We start from the raw sequence: 20,120 nt of genomic DNA on the forward strand, positions 1-20,120 counted from the left end.
ATGCTTCGAGCGCGGCATCTGCACCACCGACAATTTTGTTTCTGATAATGTTCAGGATACCAAAATACCTTGGAGTACCTACACTGGGTTCGTAAATTTTTAGTACTCTTTCTACGCTCTTCTTCCAACTACTGAACTCAGTAGGGTTTCCGCTGAACTCTCTTAGGGAACGGACGACGTCAGGGATCTTGTCCATGTCGGAAATGCTATTTCTGAACCTCTCGTCAATTGTCTGATCAGTTAGCAAAGGGGGTTGAGCACTGATTCTAGTCAGGACTGAAGCGTCGGTCTGAAGGATTTCGGCTAGGGTGCTTCTTACAACTTCCCTAAATTCCTCGGTCGTTGTTACGACTTGGGGAGGGGAAAGGTTTGCAGGTGCTGTTGAGGCAGCTGTTGCTCCTGTATTTAGGAGTGGAGGCCTAAGTATATTATTCTGAGCCATTTTTCTCATTCGCTTACCAACCTCGCAAGTTAGTAAAAACAAAAATTGTTTAACGATAGCCGTTCACTTTCACTTTCACTTCACTTAACTTAGTTCTATTTTTATTGGTTAACTATATATTACTCTAATTTAATTATTTCTTACATTAGTCCCACGGCGTAGAGGGTTTTTGGTCCTTTTTGCATCTTTTCTCGATAGTTATAGAAATTCTCTGCTACTCTGGTTCCCTCGATGCGCACTCTGCGTGGGTGCGTGACTTTCTTCTACTGAAGCTATTCACTTGTGGATTCCCGTTGTCGCGATGAGTTTTCCGCGAATCTGTTTGCGAGGCACTGCTTTAGGGCCTTTTGGAGCGTTAAATTCGCGGGGCACTACTTTAGGGCCTTTTAACTCGCGACTGGGCCGTTGGGCGCCAGTTAACCCGTTGTGGGTTTAAAACTTAAAAAAAATTATTTTTTTGCCGGCTTATGCCGGTGTTTTTCACTTTATTACTTTTACATGAGCAAAATACAACTGAAATGCAACTGAGATACAACTGAACTTCAACCGAGATGCAACTGAACTTAAAACTATATTAGTATCGCTTTTTATTAATTCTTAGCGACGGCCCAATTGCAGCGGCGTCGCATCGTTGTTGGTATTTTCATATGTTGCAGTGGTATCGTATCACTGCCAATGTTCCCATCCGCTGGTGACGCGCGGTTGACGTTTGTTGGATGCTCGTATAGAAATATGAAGCTAAGGTATGCGCAGTACTTGCAGTGTGAACTATGTTCCCACGGAGCGGTAGTGAGGCATCAGCATTTATTTCATATGCATGCGCGTTTTGTAACTGGAGTGAAGAATGCAGGTGGCTTATGTTGTTGATATCATGTCACCAGTAATGTTCCCATGATGTGAATATGCTTAGTCAGCGTTTATCGCATTCTCGTGTGCTGCGATGTGACTTAGAGAATGCAGGCAACCCACTATGTGAATGTTTGTGAAGTTTGAATGTGTGTGGTGTTAACTTATATAAATAAATTAGCGGTATCCAACAGATGATGTTCTGGGTCACCCTGGTCTACATTTTGGTCGATATCTGGAAAACGCCTTCACATATACAACTACCACCACTCCCTTTTAAAAGCCTCATTAATACATTTAATTTGATACCCATATCGTACAAACACATTCTATAGTCACCCTTGGTCCACCTTTATGGCGATATATCGAAAAGGCGTCCACCAATAGAACTAAGCCCCACACCCTTTTAAAATTCTCATTAACACCTTTCATTTATACCCATATCGTACAATCATATTATAGAGTCACCCCTGGTCCACCTTTATGGCGATATCTCGAAAACGCGACCACCTATAGAACTAAGACCCACTCCATTTTAAAAATACTCATTAACACCTTTCATTTGATACCCATATCGTACAAACAAAGTCTAGAGTCACCCCCGGTCCACCTTTATGGCGATATCTCGAAAAGGCGACCACCAATACAACTACCACCACTCCCTTTTAAAACCCTCATTAATATCTTTAATTTGATACCGATATCGTACAAACACATTCTAGAGTCACCCCTGGTCCACTTTTGTCGCGATATCTCGAAAAGGCGTCCACCTATAGAACTAAGCCCCACGCCCTTTTGAAATACTCATTAACAACTTTCGTTTGATACCCATATTGTACAAACGCATTCTAGAGTCACCCTGGTCCACCTTTATGACGATATCTCGAAAAGGCGTCCACCTATGGAACTAAGGCCCACTACCTTTCAAAATGCCCATTAACCCCTTTCATTTGATACCCATATCATACAAACAAATTCTAGGGTCACCCCTGGTCCACCTTTATAGCGATATCTCGAAACGACGTCCACCTATGGAACTAAGGATCACTCCCTTTTAAAATACTAGTTAACACCTTTCATTTGATACCCATATCGTACAAACAAATTCTAGAGTCACCCCGGGTCCACCTTTATGGCGATATCTCGAAAAGGCGTCCACCTATAGAACTAAGACCCACGCCCTTTTAAATTACTCATTAACACCTTTCGTTTGATACCCATATCGTACAAACACATTCTAGAGTCACGCCTGGTCCACCTTTATGGCGATATCTCGAAAAGGCGTCCACCTATAGAACTAAGACCAACGCCATTTTAAAATACTCATTAACACCTTTCGTTTGATACCCATATCGTACAAACACATTCTAGAGTCACCCCTGGTCCACCTTTATGGCGATATCTCGAAAAGGCATCCACCTATAGAACTAAGACCCACGCCCTTTTAAAATACTCATTAACACCTTTCGTTTGATACCCATATCGTACAAACACATTCTAGATTCACCCCTGGTCCACCTTTATGGCGATATCTCGAAAAGGCGTCCACCTATAGAACAAAGACCCACGGCCTTTTAAAATACTCATCATTAACACCTTTCGTTTGATACCCATATCGTACAAACACATTCTAGAGTCACCCATAGTCCACCTTTATGGCGATATCTCGAAAAGGCGTCCACCTATAGAACTAAGACCCACGCCCTTTTAAAATACTCATTAACACCTTTCGTTTGATACCCATATCGTACAAACACATTCTAGAGTCACGCCTGGTCCACCTTTATGGCGATATCTCGAAAAGGCGTCCACCTATAGAACTAAGACCCACGCCCTTTTAAAATACTCATTAACACCTTTCGTTTGATACCCATATCGTACAAACACATTCTAGATTCACCCCTGGTCCACCTTTATGGCGATATCTCGAAAAGGCATCCACCTATAGAACTAAGACCCACGCCCTTTTAAAATACTCATTAACACCTTTCGTTTGATACCCATATCGTACAAACACATTCTAGAGTCACCCCTGGTCCACCTTTATGGCGATATCTCGAAACGGCGTCCACCTATGGAACTAAGAATCACTCCCTTTTAAAATACTCATTAACACCTTTCATTTGATACCCATATCGTACAAACAAATTCTAGAGTCAACCCTGATCCACCGTTATGGCGATATCCCTAAATGGCGTCCACCTATAGAACTATGGCCCACTCCCTCATAAAATACTCTTTAATACCTTTCATTTGATACACATGTCATACAAACACATTCCAGGATTACCCTCGGTTCATTTTCCTACATGGTTATTTTCCCTTATGTTGTCACCATAGCTCTCAACTGAGTATGTATTGTTCGGCTACACCCGAACTTAACCTTCCTTACTTGTTTCTTATAAATAGCTTGATAGAGCTCATCAAAAGTGATCATTAATTCATTAGTGGGAATGATTTTCTGATTAATTGCAATGTTGTGTTTGGAGGCCGGAACTTGATCTTTCATGGAAGTAAGATAGTCCCTGTTATTGTCTTCAATCCATGCAAATTTGTCTTTGTTTTTGTAATCACCTCCCATAGCTTTAACAAATCTCCATGCTTCATTCGTTGTGGGGTCTTCATTTAATCTCCCTATTTTTTTTTTTTTTTCAAAGCTTTCTTGTTTGGCCTTTTTAACTTGTTTTTTTCCAATCTTTTTTTAAGTCAAGATAATTTTGAAAAATTTCATTTTATAAAAGCTATTTTTTGAAGTCGGAACAATTTAGCTAAGCTATCATTCCACCACGCTTTTGGGCTACGTCCTTCAGCCAAAGTGTACGTAGCTGCCTGCAACTCTTCTTTAAGACAATTATTAATTTGTTCAAAGTCTGCTTCAATATTAAGATTGTGTAGTCCATTCATTAGTTTGGTTTGTGATAAACATTTACTCAAATATTTATTTATTTATTTAATTCATTCAGTCTAAAAGTACATGCTTTCTTACAGAGTAGTTAAAAATAGAAAGCAATTCAAGCTTAAACTTATATAAGCTGTTATTAAAATTAAGAACACTACTGAATCGATTTCCTAGACGTATAGTCCTATTTATAGGTTCATTCATAGCATAATTCGTTTTATGAGCTATTTCGATAAATAATCTGTTATGCCGAAGATGAGGCAATGGAATATATGGAATGGAACAAATTAGATAAATCAGAGCAATTCGTGCTAAAGTTTATTACATTATAGGCAAGCATGAGTGAGATACAAGTTCTTCTGTCGTGCAAAGCCTGAAGACCAAGCAATTTGCGCCTGCTGGTATACGATAGGAGACCGCCTGGCAAGTGAAGTATCCGTAAAGCAATTTACGTAAACATTTTTTGAACTCTCAATTTTATAGGAGTTAGATTCATAGAAAGGATTCCATATTATTGAGCAATATTCAACACCACTATATATAAAGTGCTTTCAACGTCATAGGGTCCTTAAAGCCACTGGTGTTTCGTCTAATGAACCCAACCATTGCAAAGGACTTTGAAACAATGAAGTCAATATGAATGGCAAAAGAGAGTTTGGAGTCAAAAATGGCACCAAAATTTTTAATATCTTGACAACGATTAAGAGATTTAGCATTTAGTTTGTAGTTAAAATATGTCGCAGTTGTCTGTTTGGAATAAGACACAACGCAGCATTTGTATTTAAAAATAAATTATTGTCTGCGCACCAACCGGTAAAAGAATCCAGATCAGATTGCAAGTGAGTGCAGTCAGAGCTATTACGGATCGTTAGAAATAGTTTGACATCGTCCGCAAACATGAAACAGAAATTCTATTACCAATGTTATGAAGTAAAATGTGAAAAAATGGAAAGAGATAATTTTGAGAGCATTAAAGAAATTGAAGAAATAAAGACCATAAAATTGTGTCATGTGGTATAAATATAACAATATCCATATGTTTGTTGCTGTTGATGGTTGTATTTTTTTTTTTTTTTGAAGGGAAAGAATATTAAAGTAAAAGTTGTTAGCAAAAGGATTAATAGTGACATTAGGAGAGTTATGTTATTAGAAACTAACCCCAAGGTAGAATTAATTGTTAAAAAAATTAACTCACGAGGGTTGTAACTCTTGAGGTGGGAGAGTTATGTGGAATGGCCCCTCTCCAATACAAACATATGTGAACGGGAAAACATGTATATTTTGAGACATACGTATTGTAATGAATTTTGGGGAATTCCGATTATTTAGCACCTTCTGCAAACGTTCGTATCGCAGAACTGTCAAATAAATAACTCAAATATTCAGTATTGCAATATGGTCTTTATTAGCCTACTTCGAGAGTAGTACAATTATATTACAATATCACGTACTTCACAAAAGCGTGTTTAAATCAAACTGATTACTGATTTCTCAGCTGGCGCTGCTTTTATACTCTCGGTTTTCTCGTTCACCCATTTCTCCTAAGGACTAGTCATTTCGCGAAAATTTGTTCGAAAACAATTGTATCTCATGCTTGGTTACTAGCTATATACATGAGTTATCATCGTGTTTATCTTCTTCTGTTTCGTACACCGAAGCACAGCTAAACTTTCCGTCACTGATGCTGAGCTTTCGCCTGCTATGTCGGCTAAACGTTTGCCTTCTTATGCTTCAGTTTGTAACAACGCAAATAATAACATCGATGCAAACGATAATTGTGATCGCCCTCTTGTACAAAATTCTGTTCCCACTGGCAACAATTTCACGTCGCCTTCGAAAATTGACGAACCAGCTGGTGCAAGTGTTGTTATTGTAAACGTAAATGTACTTAAGAGTTTTTAAAAATCTCTATCTAAATTTTACAATCTGTGAACGTAATCAGAAATTATTTTTGATTACAGTATTTCTGTTATCGCAACTTTGATTTAGAATTTTTTCATGAGCATTGAGAATTAAAAGCGCATCGTCATCAATATTCACTATTTTGGTCTTATTATTTACTCTTTATATACAATCATTTCTATTAATACAATTTTGGCTTCTTTTTAAGTATTTTAAGATCATGGGGGGTTCTTGTTGTTGTAGCGATAAGGACACTCCCCGAAGGCCTTGGGGAGTGATCGATGTTGATGGTCCTTTTCCGGATGTAGATCCGGTGCGTACCGGTATCAAGTACCATAAAGGTACTAGCCCGACCATCTCGGGAATGCCTTGGTATGACCACATGCAACCTTCTAGGCCATCCCGTCCTCTCACCCCCTAGATCCATCAGGAGTTCGGGGTTGCCAGAGCCTCGACTGTTAATGAAACAGGATTCGCCACGGGTAGGTGAGGTTGCAAACTGGGTTTGTGAAGCTATATATTGCGCTGGCAATCCCTTGCGAGGGTTGCGTTACACACCCCCTTGAATCAATTTGGTAATTTAGTCGCCTCTTACGACAGGCATAGCTACCGCGGGTGTATTCTAAGACCCCTAACTCGTGGGTTACACTCTTGTAAGTGTGTCACGTGTAAGGGATGGTTATAACGGCCCGGATACACTTCTACAAATCTTTTCTGGCAACTTGCTGATCACGCCCAAGGGCGTCCCGTACTCTGCGCCTTCTGCTTTGCAGAGCTGCTCTGGGTATAACGTCCACAGAAAAGACCGCCAGGGACCGTGCCCTGGAAATGTCAAAGTATATCTGTCCGGTCAGGCGATGTAAATATAGAAATCATCAACATCTACAGCCCTCCTGCCACCTTTTGCCGCAGTGGATACTGCCCTGAAAACAGCGCACTAATAACTGGCGATAATCGCATTATCTTAGGCGATTTCAATGCCCATCACGATCTGTGGCATTCCAACCTACAGGCGGATAGCAGGGGCGAGATGTTGGCGGGCCAAATAGAAGAAACGACGCTCAGCACGATAAACGGAAATGCCCCCATCCGTATGTTAGGAAGCTGTCGCAGTTCGCCGGATATATCAATCGTGAGCGCAGGACTCGTAAACTGCTTCAACTGGCAGCCGATGCTAACATTGGCTTCCGACCACCTACTTTCCTTTCGCTCGGGCGATCTGCCGACTTTATCACTACTGAAAAACACACTTTCATTAATTTTAAAAAAGGAAAGTGGGAAGATTACAAAACTTATACTGACATTCGTCTTGCTGCCTTCCCTATCCTGACTGATGCCCGTCAAGGGGAGCGTGCCTTCCGCAAGGTCATTGAATCCCCTTCGGCTCGATTTATTCACGCAGGAAGAATTCCGGAAGCCACATTTTCCAGCGATCTCGGCAACCCCCAAATAAGGGATATAAACCAACGCATCAGATTGCTATCGGATGAACACAAGCGGGCGAAATGGTAGGAGCACTTAAAGAATTGTAACCTCACTGCCGTTAAGTCCCTATCGACCCGACTAAGCGCAATGACAAAATTTCCATCGCTTTTCGCGATAAGTGCTGTAGGATGCGAAAAAATGCGCGAGCGCTTTCTGCCGACAATATGTAATGCATTCTATGGTTGACAAAGCCAGACGGCGGGCCAACAGACGCGCACACAAGCATAAATACAGCGCGTCCCCCATTACCATCACTTCCAAAAAGGTTGAAGATGCCATCGCTCATGCTAAACCATCTAAAGCAGTAGACCCAGACGGCATAGCTTAAAATACTAGGCAAAGAGGGATTTAATTATCTAGCGCATGTCTTCAACCTGTCACTGCCCATCTTCTTCATCCGCGAAAAATGGAAAATGGCCAAGGTGGTTCCCCTATTAAAGCCTGGTAATCCAGCTAACATAGGAGATTATTAACGTCCGGTATCTCTCCTATCCTCAGTAGCCAAGACACTTGAAGCAATTCTGCTTCCCTATTTCACTGCAAATTTGCGTCTTGGCAATCATCAGCTTGGCTTTCAAAAACTACATAGCACTACCACCGCAATTACCAAGGCAGTCGGTTCTATGTACCGGAGCGACTCGAGATTTTTCCAGACCAAGGGCTGTCATTTCAGTGTAACCCCAATTAATATTGGATGGGGCGAAGCACTGCTACAACAACAACAACAACAACAACAACCGCGCTAAACGCCATTGACACGCCGATTACTGCACAATAATGGTCACAGGCCCGGCCCACACTAGAGATATACGCCGCCGATAAACGCAGCCGACGCCGAATGTCAAAAATATGGACTCGGCGGCGGCGCGTTACTATATTTCTACTCGTTTAAGACTTTCGAAAGTTGGTCGGATATGGTCGAAAGTGGTATCAACGAAATTGCGAAATTTAACTCTTTCTAACTTCTCAAAAGTTATTTAAAAAAACAGGCGTTTTCGAAGTCAGCTTAAAACGGACTTTGCGTCACCCAATTCACCAAATTCTTAAAACAAAACGCTAAAAGAAAAGTTATATAATAAATTCTTACTCTACATGAATCTTATCTGGTTGATAGCTTTCTACGTATAAATCTTAAGCAAATTAATAGCATCTTTAATCAACTAAATCGATTTTTAGATCTCATATTTACTACTGTTAACATCAATTACTCTTTATCCAATTGCATTTCTCCAATATCCGATGAAGCTGTTCATCATGCTCCATTAGATATTAAGCTAACTTTCTATGAGTTTCTACCCTTAAACCATACCGATTCAGTCGCGTTTAAGTTTGCATCTTGTGACTATCCGAGTTTGAATAACTCTCTCAGTGAATTCAATTGGGCTGAGTTACTTTCAGATCTAGATATTCAAAATTGCTTCTCTAAATTTAAAGTAATTATGAATGACTTTTGTCTAAATAATATTCCTTTAAAAAAGAGGGCTGTTTATAAATCTCCTTGGTACAATTTGCGTTTATAAAGCTTGAAAAATCTTAAAAATATTATCTTAAAAAGTATAAAATATCTCATAATTACGCATATTTTGTAAAATATCAGCATTTTCAAAAAAAAAAAAAAAAAATTAAGTATTTAGATAAAAAGCTTTATAAAAGGTATATAAATGACACTGAGCGCAACATTGAAACTAATTCAAAAATGTTTTGGAATTATGTTAAATCGAAAAAGGCTTGCTCAAGTATACCTACCTCGGTTGTTTATGATAACAATAATGCTAGTACCCCAGTTGAGGCTGCAAACCTATTTGCAGACTTTTTTAAGTCAAACTATGTGACTGATGGTGCCCCCTGATTTTTCTGCTGAAATCCCGTCATTCTTGAACTTTGGGAACTTGGAGATTTCTTCAAAGGATGTTATTGATGGTTTAGCATACCTTAAGCCTTCTTCTAAGACAGATGTCGATGGTTTCACAGCTATTTTATTTAAAAGTTGTGCAGCATTAGTTAGTCCACTCGTGATCGTTTTTAATAAATCTCTATCCGCAGGTACATTCCTAAATGATTGGAAACTGACTTCCATAACGCCGTTTTTCAAAAATGGAAGTAAAAGTGATGTTCGCAACTATAGGCCTATAGCGAAGCTCTCATGTATCTCAAAACTTTTTGAATACATCATCATCATCATCATCATCCTCCTCAACTCCTATTGGAGCATAGGGCCTCGACCACCGACTTAAATCTTATTCTGTTAGGTGCAGTTCTTGTGATGTCATTCCACGTATATCCTGCGTCTTCGAGTTCTTTATCCACAGTTCTGCGCCAAGTTTTCGCACGTGCACCAGGTCGTCGGCTTCGTTGTGGATTCCATCGCAATGCTTGTCTGGCTATATTTACTGGAGGTCTTCTGAGAGTGTGACCAATCCACGACCATTTACGCTTGGTTATTTCTGTGGCAGCCTTAGGTTGATTTGTTCTAGACCATAAGTCGTCATTTGAAATTCCTTCCGGCCATCGAATTTTCAGGATTCGGCGCAGACATTTATTAATAAAAACTTGTAGACGTTTCTTAATTGAAGTTGAGCTTTTCCACGTCTCGCAAGCATAAAACAGTACTGATATATGGAAGTCCATATGTATCTGAATTCCTTTATACCTGTACAACCAATCGTTATCCAATCAAGGTTAATATACTCTGTGTGCAAAGCACGCTGAGTATAACAATTTCTTCTAGATTCCAGGATTTTGAACAATAAAAACACTGTTTATAGGAAGGAAAATTTTTAACTCAACCAATTTAATCTTTAGTAAATTTCTGGCTAGAAGTTCCAAATTAAAATTTCAATGCCCTTAATGATGAAAAATATTTACACAGCATTTAAAGGCGACATTTCTATAGAAATGTCGTACTATTAGCTTTAGTTATATATTATATGTTTATGATATGTACAGAGCGTGCACTTAATTAGTTTTATTTGTTTCCAAACTGTTAATATGTTTATGATATGTACAGAGCGTGCAGTTAACTAGTTTTATTTGTTTCCAAACTGCTAATATGTTCTATCGTATGCTGCTACAAAACCAGAGTTAGAAGCTGTGCAATAAATTTTGTGTAGCAACACTGCTCGGACTTAAGTAGGATGACATAATCAAGATCTTGTTCAAAGTGTTCATCAGACCTTAATTTGTAATAGATTAAAGAAACTTTCCATCTTTCTTATGTTCGTAAAATGTATGGGTTTTAAGCGGCTTCTACAGGAATTTAGAAAACGAGTTTACGTCGCCTCAAATAAAACAACCTTGCTCCTGTGACCATTTTAATGTTTTTGCAAGAGAATTTGGGGTCCCAACCGCGATAAAAGTAACTTTTTAAATATATTCTAGTATACTAGCCTAGATAAGTTATATTTGGATCGGGCGCTATGGAGTTCGGCTAAGCCCTCACAGCAACGACAAGGTGCCTGATATAGTGAGGGAGTGAAGTTTCGTAAAGAGTAGTAAATTTATTCTTTGTAACCGAGACGTTCACTGCCGATCTTTTTCTTCAACTTGTATGGATTCTTTGAATTACATCAGGATCCCTATCTTGTTCTACATAAAATCATTTTTTTTTAATAACAATAGCTCAAAAATAGTAAATGCAACAAATAACATGGTGAACTAGAATACATAGTCAAAGAAAAAATCAATTTTGCTGCTAAGGCTTTGATAAACCCAAATCAACATGGATTTGTGTCAGGTCAGTCAACAGTTTCTAATTTAGCTGTGTTCAATGAATTCTGCACTTCTTCATTTTCTTCTGGACTTCAAATTGAGTTTATTTATACAGATTTTTCTAAGGCTTTCGATAAAGTCTCCCACAAAATTTTACTTAGTAAGTTGGCCTGCATAGGATTTCACTCATCTTTCTTATTGTGGAACAATTCATATTTAATGAATAGATGCTGCGTAGTTATGATTGATGGTGTGTCTTCTACCCATTTTGTTGCCTCTCCAGGGGTCCCCCAAGGTAGAATTTTAGAACCACTCCTATTTATACTATTTATTAACGATATAAGTGATTGTTTCTTACATGCAGAGTTTTTGCTTTATGCCGACGATTTAAAATTGTGTTTGATGCAAAGTTTAATTTCAACAGTCATTTAAATGGTATAATTTCGAAATCATATTCTCTTTTGGGTTTCATTCGTCGCAATTCGTCTGAATTTGCCCACCCTTACACCCATAAACAACTCTTTACGTCGTTTGTCCGGTCAAACTTGGAGTATGCAGTCTTTATTTGGCGTCCATATGATCAGCTTTCGATCAATAGGATCGAGCGGGTGCAAAAAGTTTTTCTGAAACACGCATTACGTTCCCTTCGGTTTGAGGATCCAGCTCCCTCGTACGATGCTAGACGTATGCTAATAAATTTGGATTCTTTGGAAAAACGACGGAAAGTTCTTTCACTCGGGTTCATGTTTAACGTTATTAATGGCGTAATTGATTGTCCAGTTTTACTTGAGAGTATTAGTTTTAATGTTCCGCGAAGAAATCTGCGTACATTGTTCCCCTTTTGTTTAGAATATTTTAAAACAAAATATGCGAGTATGGCGCCTATTGCTCGGGCATTGCGTGAAATGAATGCTTTATTTTCAATCACAAACCATGTTGACTTTGCTTCCTCAAAATCACACTTTGTAAAAACACTTAATGCAATTTGTTAGTAAAAAACTTGTGTTTTATATTATTCTATATAATATTTACTTCCCTGTTTGGGATTTATCAAAATATATTGTTCTAGTGTGTAAGGTATTTGGTACTGTAGACTTAAATAAATAAATAAATTTATAGGCTCACTGCATATTTTTTTCAAAAAATGAATAATGAATAATGAATTCAAATAAAATGACCCAAGGCGAATATGTTTTCAAATCGTCCTCAAGTTAAAAAAGCAAATTACCCATAAAAGGTGCCGATTTAAAAAAAAATTGTATATTGCGATTGGCTGAAAGAATAAGCGAAATCAGTGATGCAAAATCCTTTAGTACGTTCTAGGGGCATAAACACTCCTTTGAAATGATTTTTACCTCATACTTAAGTTGAGGATATATGTAAGTATGAGAAGGGTTTGAAAAATCACTTGGGCTTACATACAAACATCTGTTGTTCATTTGCGAAACTATACAATAACGTCTGAAATGTTAATTTTGATTTTCACACTTCATCCTTCAACACCCAAGCCTCTCGGTTTGACATTTCCTAAAGTTGGCGGCCCTATCCAAAACTAGTCCCTTGGAGTGAATCACATTGATTACAGCCTATCAACCAAGCTTAAATATCACCCACACGTTACGGCTCCTTTTACAAATGTGAATATGTAGGCACATATTTACCAGGAGAGGCTTTATCCTTTGCAAGAACACTCAAAGTGGTGAAGCAAAAGCTTTCCCAAGACAGTCGAATTAATGATTGTTTGTGCTACTACCCTAAAGTAGTGGACAGTGGCACTAGTCTGAAAATTGAATCTGTCATCCATAATGAGCTCTTATATCGTAAGGCCGGAAAACAGCGGTTAACATCTTTCAACTTAAAATCGGTCGACTTTCATTCTAAAATATCGTTTTGATTTAACAAAGACTATTGAAATCAATGTTGTGAACACAAACGTCTGCAAACTTTGGTCTACATTTAAAAAAAATTATCCAGGGTCTTTGTGAAATTTGTTATGTAGGATTACACTATTTTCACCGATAAGTTACGTAATAATATCCACTTGGATTGTTTATGATTTCGAAGGCGGCGGCCTTGGCCGAATAGTTACTCCCTAATATTTTAAGGTGTTTCTCTGGTAGTGCTCGGCAGCATAAATAAATAATTGTAAGCCGCGATAACCTCCGAAGAAATTTTAGGCCAATTTGCGTCGTGCTCCTTTCGATTTTTCTTATAAATTGGCGGGACGGGACCTACTTGTTTTATGCCGACTCCGAACGGCATCTGCTTTGCTCGGTTCGTGAACCCAGGATCTTCGGTGTGGTAGATGGAGCACGCTACCATGACACCACCTCGGCAGCATAGCGCGACAAAAAAAATCAGTTAGAAAGTCTTCGGTGTTACACCTAGAGCTTCTAGGAAAGTGCCGACGACGAAGGTATGAGTTCGAAGTCGCAGTCCTATAACTTCTGTGCTGGCATGTGGTGTGAAGGCCAGGAGGCGTGGTAGTGACTGGTGGTGGATAGGATTACTACTGTGGCCAGACTCATGGCATGGATATATAAGGCAGTTATTTGACCAATTCTGACATATAGGGCACTCGTATGGTGGAAGAAGGTAGAGGTGAAATACATAATTAACACGCTAGGGAAAGTTCAACGATCTGCCTGCGGAGCGATAACAGGACCAACTAGGTCGTGCCCCTCGGAAGTTTTAACCGTGATATGCAATGTTCCACCGGTAGATCTCTTTATCAAGGAAATGGCATCTCTAGGGGCTCTATGTCTTCGGGAGCTGGCCCTTTCGAGGGAGCGTACATACGGTCACGACCCCATCCTGCTCAATATTTACGGCTCCCGCATCACGTCAAAAGCGGACCACGTATGTCCAAGGGCAGCCTTCGACACAAACTACACAATTTCTTCCCCACAAGGAAAGATTGGAAAGATGGGGGGATCATTCAGAGATTCGACATCCCTGTTTTCACGGACGGAGCGGGAATATTTGCGAAGTGGGAGCGGGAGTATTTGCGACTGTCCCGCCTACGTCCGTATGTATGCGGCTTCCCGACTCGGCAAGCGTGCTGAAATTTTCGTTATCCAAGTGGCGTGTAAAGCGTTAATGGATATCAATAATAACGGTAACATGGTAGCCATTTTCTCTGACCTGGTTGGGCAGTGTAGGGAGAGCGCCACGATTCTGGCGAGTCGACAAATCGTTACCCTGATATGGGTGCTGGGTCATCCAAACATACAGGGTAACTAGATGGCGGATGAGCTGGCACGGAGTGGAGCAGCTCCAGATGTCTCAGGAGCGAACGAGGTCCTTGCACCCTTGGGACACATCAAGGGCTCCCAGCACTGGTTGAGCGAGGCCAACAATACGTGGAAGCGGTTGCGGTCCTGTAGAGTTTCAAAGTGCATATGTGGCCATTATATAACGGAAAACGATCTAAAGCTGTCCTTAAGTTGAAGGGCGATATCCAGAAGGGATATATCCAGAGTAGTTTCTGTGCTCTCGGGGCATTGGACAATTGGGGTACATGCAGCACGGATGGGGCTGGAACACAATACCTCCTGTCGCAACTGCAAGCGTCCGGAGGCGGAGAAAACGGTTGAGCATATGTTGTGCGAATGCCCAGCACACTTTTGAAGCAGAATAAAGTATCTTGGAAAGCCCTTTTTCAAAAGCATCCCAGAACTCAAGGATGTTAAGGCCGGAGAGCTTCTCAAATTTATAAACTCCACGTGATGGATATAGGGGGACGGGTTTCCCTGAGGCGCTTGAAAATTCTTATTAGTCTTCTTACAACACCCTGTTATTGGTTAACTCACGAGTTGTTGTATCAAAATGGTGCATGAGCGCTAATTGGAGTCAATTGGGACTCGCCACTCCAACTAACCAGCCAACTATTGCCATACATGGTTTTTATACTCAGTTGAGCAGAGCTCACAGAGTATATTAACTTTGATTGGATAACGGTTGGTTGTACAGGTATAAAGGAATCGAGATAGGTATAGACTTCCATATATCAAAATCATCAGTATCGAAAAAAAATTTGATTGAGCCATGTCCGCCAGTCCGTCCGTCCGTTAACACGATAACTTGAGTAAATTTTGAGGTATCTTGATGAAATTTTGTATGTGGGTTCCTGGGCACTCATCTCAGATCGCTATTTAAAATGAACGATATCGGACTATAACCACGCCCAATTTTTCGATATCGAAAATTTCGAATCATTACCAAAGACGGATAAAGCGATGAAACTTGGTAGGTGAGTTAAAGGTATGACGCAGAATAGAAAATTAGTAAAATTTTGGACAATGGGTGTGGCACCGCCCACTTTTAAAAGAAGGTAATTTAGAAGTTTTGCAAACTGTAATTTGGCAGTCGTTGAAGATATCATGATGAAATTTGGCAGGAACGTTACTCCTATTACTATATGTATGCTTAATAAAAATTAGCAAAATCGGAGAACGACCACGCCCACTTAAAAAAAAAAAATTTTTTTTTAAGTCAAATTTCAAAAAAAAAGTTAATATCTTTTCAGTATATAAGTAAATTATATCAACATTCAACTCCAGTAATGATATGGTGCAACAAAATACAAAAATAAAAGAAAATTTCAAAATGGGCGTGGCTCCGCCCTTTTTCATTTAATTTGTCTAGGATACTTTTAATGCCATAAGTCGAACAAAAATTTACCAATCCTTGTGAAATTTGGTAGGGGCTTAGATTCTAGGACAATAACTGTTTTCTGTGAAAAAGGGCGAAATCGGTTGAAGCCACGCCCAGTTTTTATACACAGTCAACCGTCTGTCCGTCCGCTCGGCCGTTAACACGATAACTTGAGCAAAAATCGATATATCTTTACTAAACTCAGTTTACGTAATTATCTGAACTCATTTTGTATTGGTATAAAAAATGGCCGAAATCCGACTATGACCACGCCCACTTTTTCGATATCGAAAAATGAAAAAAATGCAATAATTCTATACCAACTACGAAAAAAGAGATGAAACATGGTAATTGGATTGGTTAATTGACGCAAAATATAACTTTAGAAAAAAACTTTGTGAAATGGGTGTGACACTTACCATATTTAGTAGAAGAACATGAAAAAGTTCTGCAGGGCGAAATCAAAAGCCCTTGGAATCTTGGCAGGAATACTGTTCGTGGTATTACATATATAAATAAATTAGCGGTACCCGACAGATGATGGTCTGGGTCACCCTGGTGCACATTTTGGTCGATATCTCGAAAACGCCTTCACATATACAACTACCACCACTCCCTTTTAAAACCCTCATTAATACCTTTAATTTGATACCCATATCGTACAAACACATTATAGAGTCACCCCTGGTCCACCTTTATGGCGATATCTCGAAGAGGCCCACTCCCTTTTAAAATACGCATTAACACCTTTTGATGCCCATATTGTACAAAAAAATTCTAGAGTCACCCCTGGTCCGACTTTATGGCGATATCTCGAAAAGGCGTCCACCCATTCCCTTTTAAAATACTCATTAACACCTTTCGTTTGATACCCATATTGTACAAACGCATTCTAGAGTCACCCCTGGTCCACCTTTATGGCGATATCTCGAAAAGGCGTCCACCTATAGAACTAAGGCCCACTCCCTTTTAAAATACTCATTAACACCTTTCATTTGATACCCATATCGTACAAACAAATTCTAGAGTCACCCCTGGTCCACTTTTATAGCGATATCTCGAAAAGGCGTCCACCTATAGGACGAAGGCCCACGCTCTTTTAAAAAACTAATTAACACCTTTCATTTGATACCCATATCGTACAAACAAATTCTAGCGTCACATCTGGTCCACCTTTACGGCGATATCTCGAAAAGGCGTCCACCTATAGAACTAGGGCCCACGCCCTTTTAAAATACTCATTAACGCCTTTCGTTTGATACCCATATCGTACAAACAAATTCTAGAGTAAACCCTGGCCCACCCTGTTATTTATCTTTTTCAAAGCTTCTACACTCAAAAGTATTGCAACTAAGGTATCCTCATTCACAGTTTTGAAAAAAAGGCTATTTCAAAAATTATTTATTTTTTTTCGTCTCCTGTAAAATTCGTAAAAAGTGACTTAGCACATTTTCACATTAAGCTAACGATATGTTATTCATAAACACCGATTTTTATATTTTAATTATCATTCAAAATAGAGGACTGTAGACTCATGACGGGTATACTGACTGGACACTGCCATCTGACGTCGCATGCCTTTAAATTAGGCTGGGTCCGTGATAGCAGATGTAGGAAGTGCGGATTGGAGGAGGAAACGATCGAGCACCTTCTGTGCTCGTGCCCTGTGCTTGCCAGGCTAAGGCTCCAACTATTAGGAGTGATAAAGCTGTCAGATCTAGAAGCAGCAAGTGGCTTAAGTCCTAGGAATTTGCTAGTATTTGTCAAGAGGATGGAGTTATTTTATAACATAGGTCCTTGTTGGTGATAGGGTTTTCAACTTGGTTGTTAAAACAAACTTCTGGTAATACGACGGACTCATTCAGTCTATAACCTATATTTTGTTTTGGTTTTTGGCAGCAGAATGCACATGCACCATTCAGGAGGATACCCTTGCTGAGCCCAGAAAATCTGCGAAAATTAGATGTACTGGTCAGATCCAGCAAACGAGTATGTTCTGTACTGGCATATGATAAACTTGTAGACAACAAAACGTTTACTTTCCTGTCCAAAAGGGAACTGGTGCTCGGCACTGCTGCTAAAGAAGAATAGACGTAGTCATATCAATTCGTTCCCGGGTTACTCGGGGAAAGCAGTTTTAGCAGTACTTTGCCTGTTTCAATTTGCACATCCATTCACTTCTCATAATGGATTAAACAGTAATCTGCATTTATTCGTTTTTGTTTTTGTAGCACGCCTAATTTACTATCTATTATCCCAACATCTATCAATTATCCCTTGTTATAATCATCGGGTACCCCCGCCACCGGAAGATTCCTTGGCATGGTTCACTTGAATTTATTTAACAGGTCCTGATTCTGGTTATCTGAAATCTCCTTGAGTATCTTGTATTTATAAAGCACTTTTCCGGTTATATTAAACACTTTTTATCTATCCTTTCTGATATTCGTTTCTTTTTCATTCTAGGTAATTTGATTTGACGATGTGGGCATAGCAATATTCCAGCTGTGGTTGTAAGCAGAACGTACATTTGCTCAAACTACAAGAAAACTGCGACAACTATCCCTCGGCCTTTATAGTATCACATATAAGGCCCTGCCACGCATATTATGGGAAAGGGTCAAGTTCAAAGGCTCAACATCACCTACAAATCGACTTTAATAGCACGAATTGGGGCTGCATATATTCCTGTATTATATCTACAACACTCATATCTGTGCAAACTGATGCTAACAACACCACCAGCGCAGTGATTAAGACGATAATTGGTGACCAAGTTATCGGTGACGATTAAGTAATCGATTAGGTAACGAGTACCTGTCTTGTAGGGTAATAACGAAGAGCTTGTACTGGAGTACCTCAACAAGCGGTACGAAAATATAAAATTTACAATGGAAACCGAAAAAGAGGGAGGAATCAACTATCTAGACCTCACGATAAATATTGATAAAGAAGCCAAAAGATTTAACTATGACATATATAGAAAGCCAAAGGCCACCGACACAATAATATATACTACCCCCAACAGCATAAAAATGCAGCATTAAGGCATTTGGTACATAGACTTGAAAGAACACCTCTTACACAAGAGGCATATAAGAGAGAACTTGAGGTCATATATAACATCGCTGCAAACAACGGATATAAAAAACACTAGTAGATAGGCTTAGAAGGACAAATGGAGAACCAAAAAGAAATAATAAAAAGGAAAATAGTAGCTGGGCGACTATGGCATATACTGGAAAAGAAACATATAAATTGGCAAACTTCTTTAAAAAATACAACATTAACACAGCATTCAAAACATCGAACAACCTAGGGCGAAAACTAAGAACTAGCACTAACTCAGAGGATCCGTTTAGTAGCCACGGCGTATACAAGCTTACCTGCGGATGCCAACATAGTTACATAGGACAAACAGGACGGCAAATAAGAACGAGGTTCAAAGAACATATTAGAGATTACAACAAAAAAATACCGAATCCAAACATTATACCAGAGTCTAACTTCGCGAATCACATGGTCGAGAATGAATGTTCCCCAGCAAACATCATTACAATAGTTAGGGTTCTTCACATACAAGAAAAAGGTCGACGTCTCAACGTACTCGAAAACAGCGAAATTTAAAAACAGAAAACATTCGACGGTAGAATAATAAACGAACAGATAAACACAATTTCTGACACAATATTGGAGCCTCTAAAACTTGTTTGTAAGAACAAAGTAATCACATAGGTACAACAGACAAACACACAACAACAAATATACCCAAAACAATTAACGCACCAAAACAACAAACTCACAAAGAAGGTCAAACGACTAAAATTACGGATTTTTACCTTTCTCAGTCATCCACACAAATCGATCAGTAGAAACCACCCTCAGTTCTGAATGAATACACAGCACATACACATAACTAAATATACACAAGCATCAATTGTGACAATACCTGCTCATATACCTATGAACTATAAATACAGGACAAACGACAACAACAGATCAGAACGGAAATCGACACTGATGATGGCACAATGACGAAACCGGTTTGTCTCAAAGCCAAATTTGATAAGGGATGACGGAAAATCGTTCCAATATACATCATTTATCCACCCTGCCGGAATATCAACAAAACAAAATAGCTCAGTAATTTATTTTCAATTCACAATAAATTTTACGATCCAC

The 20,120-nt window shown here is 39.3% G+C and overlaps 1 protein-coding gene across 1 annotated transcript in view; it reads left to right on the top strand.

The window, feature by feature from the left end:
• Positions 1 to 20,120, top strand: part of LOC137244192 (antifreeze protein Maxi-like) — a 55,295-nt gene that overhangs the window by 35,036 nt on the left and 139 nt on the right. The window contains exon 2 of the mRNA XM_067772832.1: positions 18,405 to 20,081. The gene's annotated coding sequence lies outside the window, so the exon portion shown is untranslated. The remainder of the gene's footprint in view (positions 1 to 18,404; positions 20,082 to 20,120) is intronic.

This window comes from Eurosta solidaginis, chromosome 3 (assembly GCF_040869045.1).
Source record: "Eurosta solidaginis isolate ZX-2024a chromosome 3, ASM4086904v1, whole genome shotgun sequence".
Classification (NCBI taxonomy): Eukaryota; Metazoa; Arthropoda; class Insecta; order Diptera; family Tephritidae; genus Eurosta; species Eurosta solidaginis.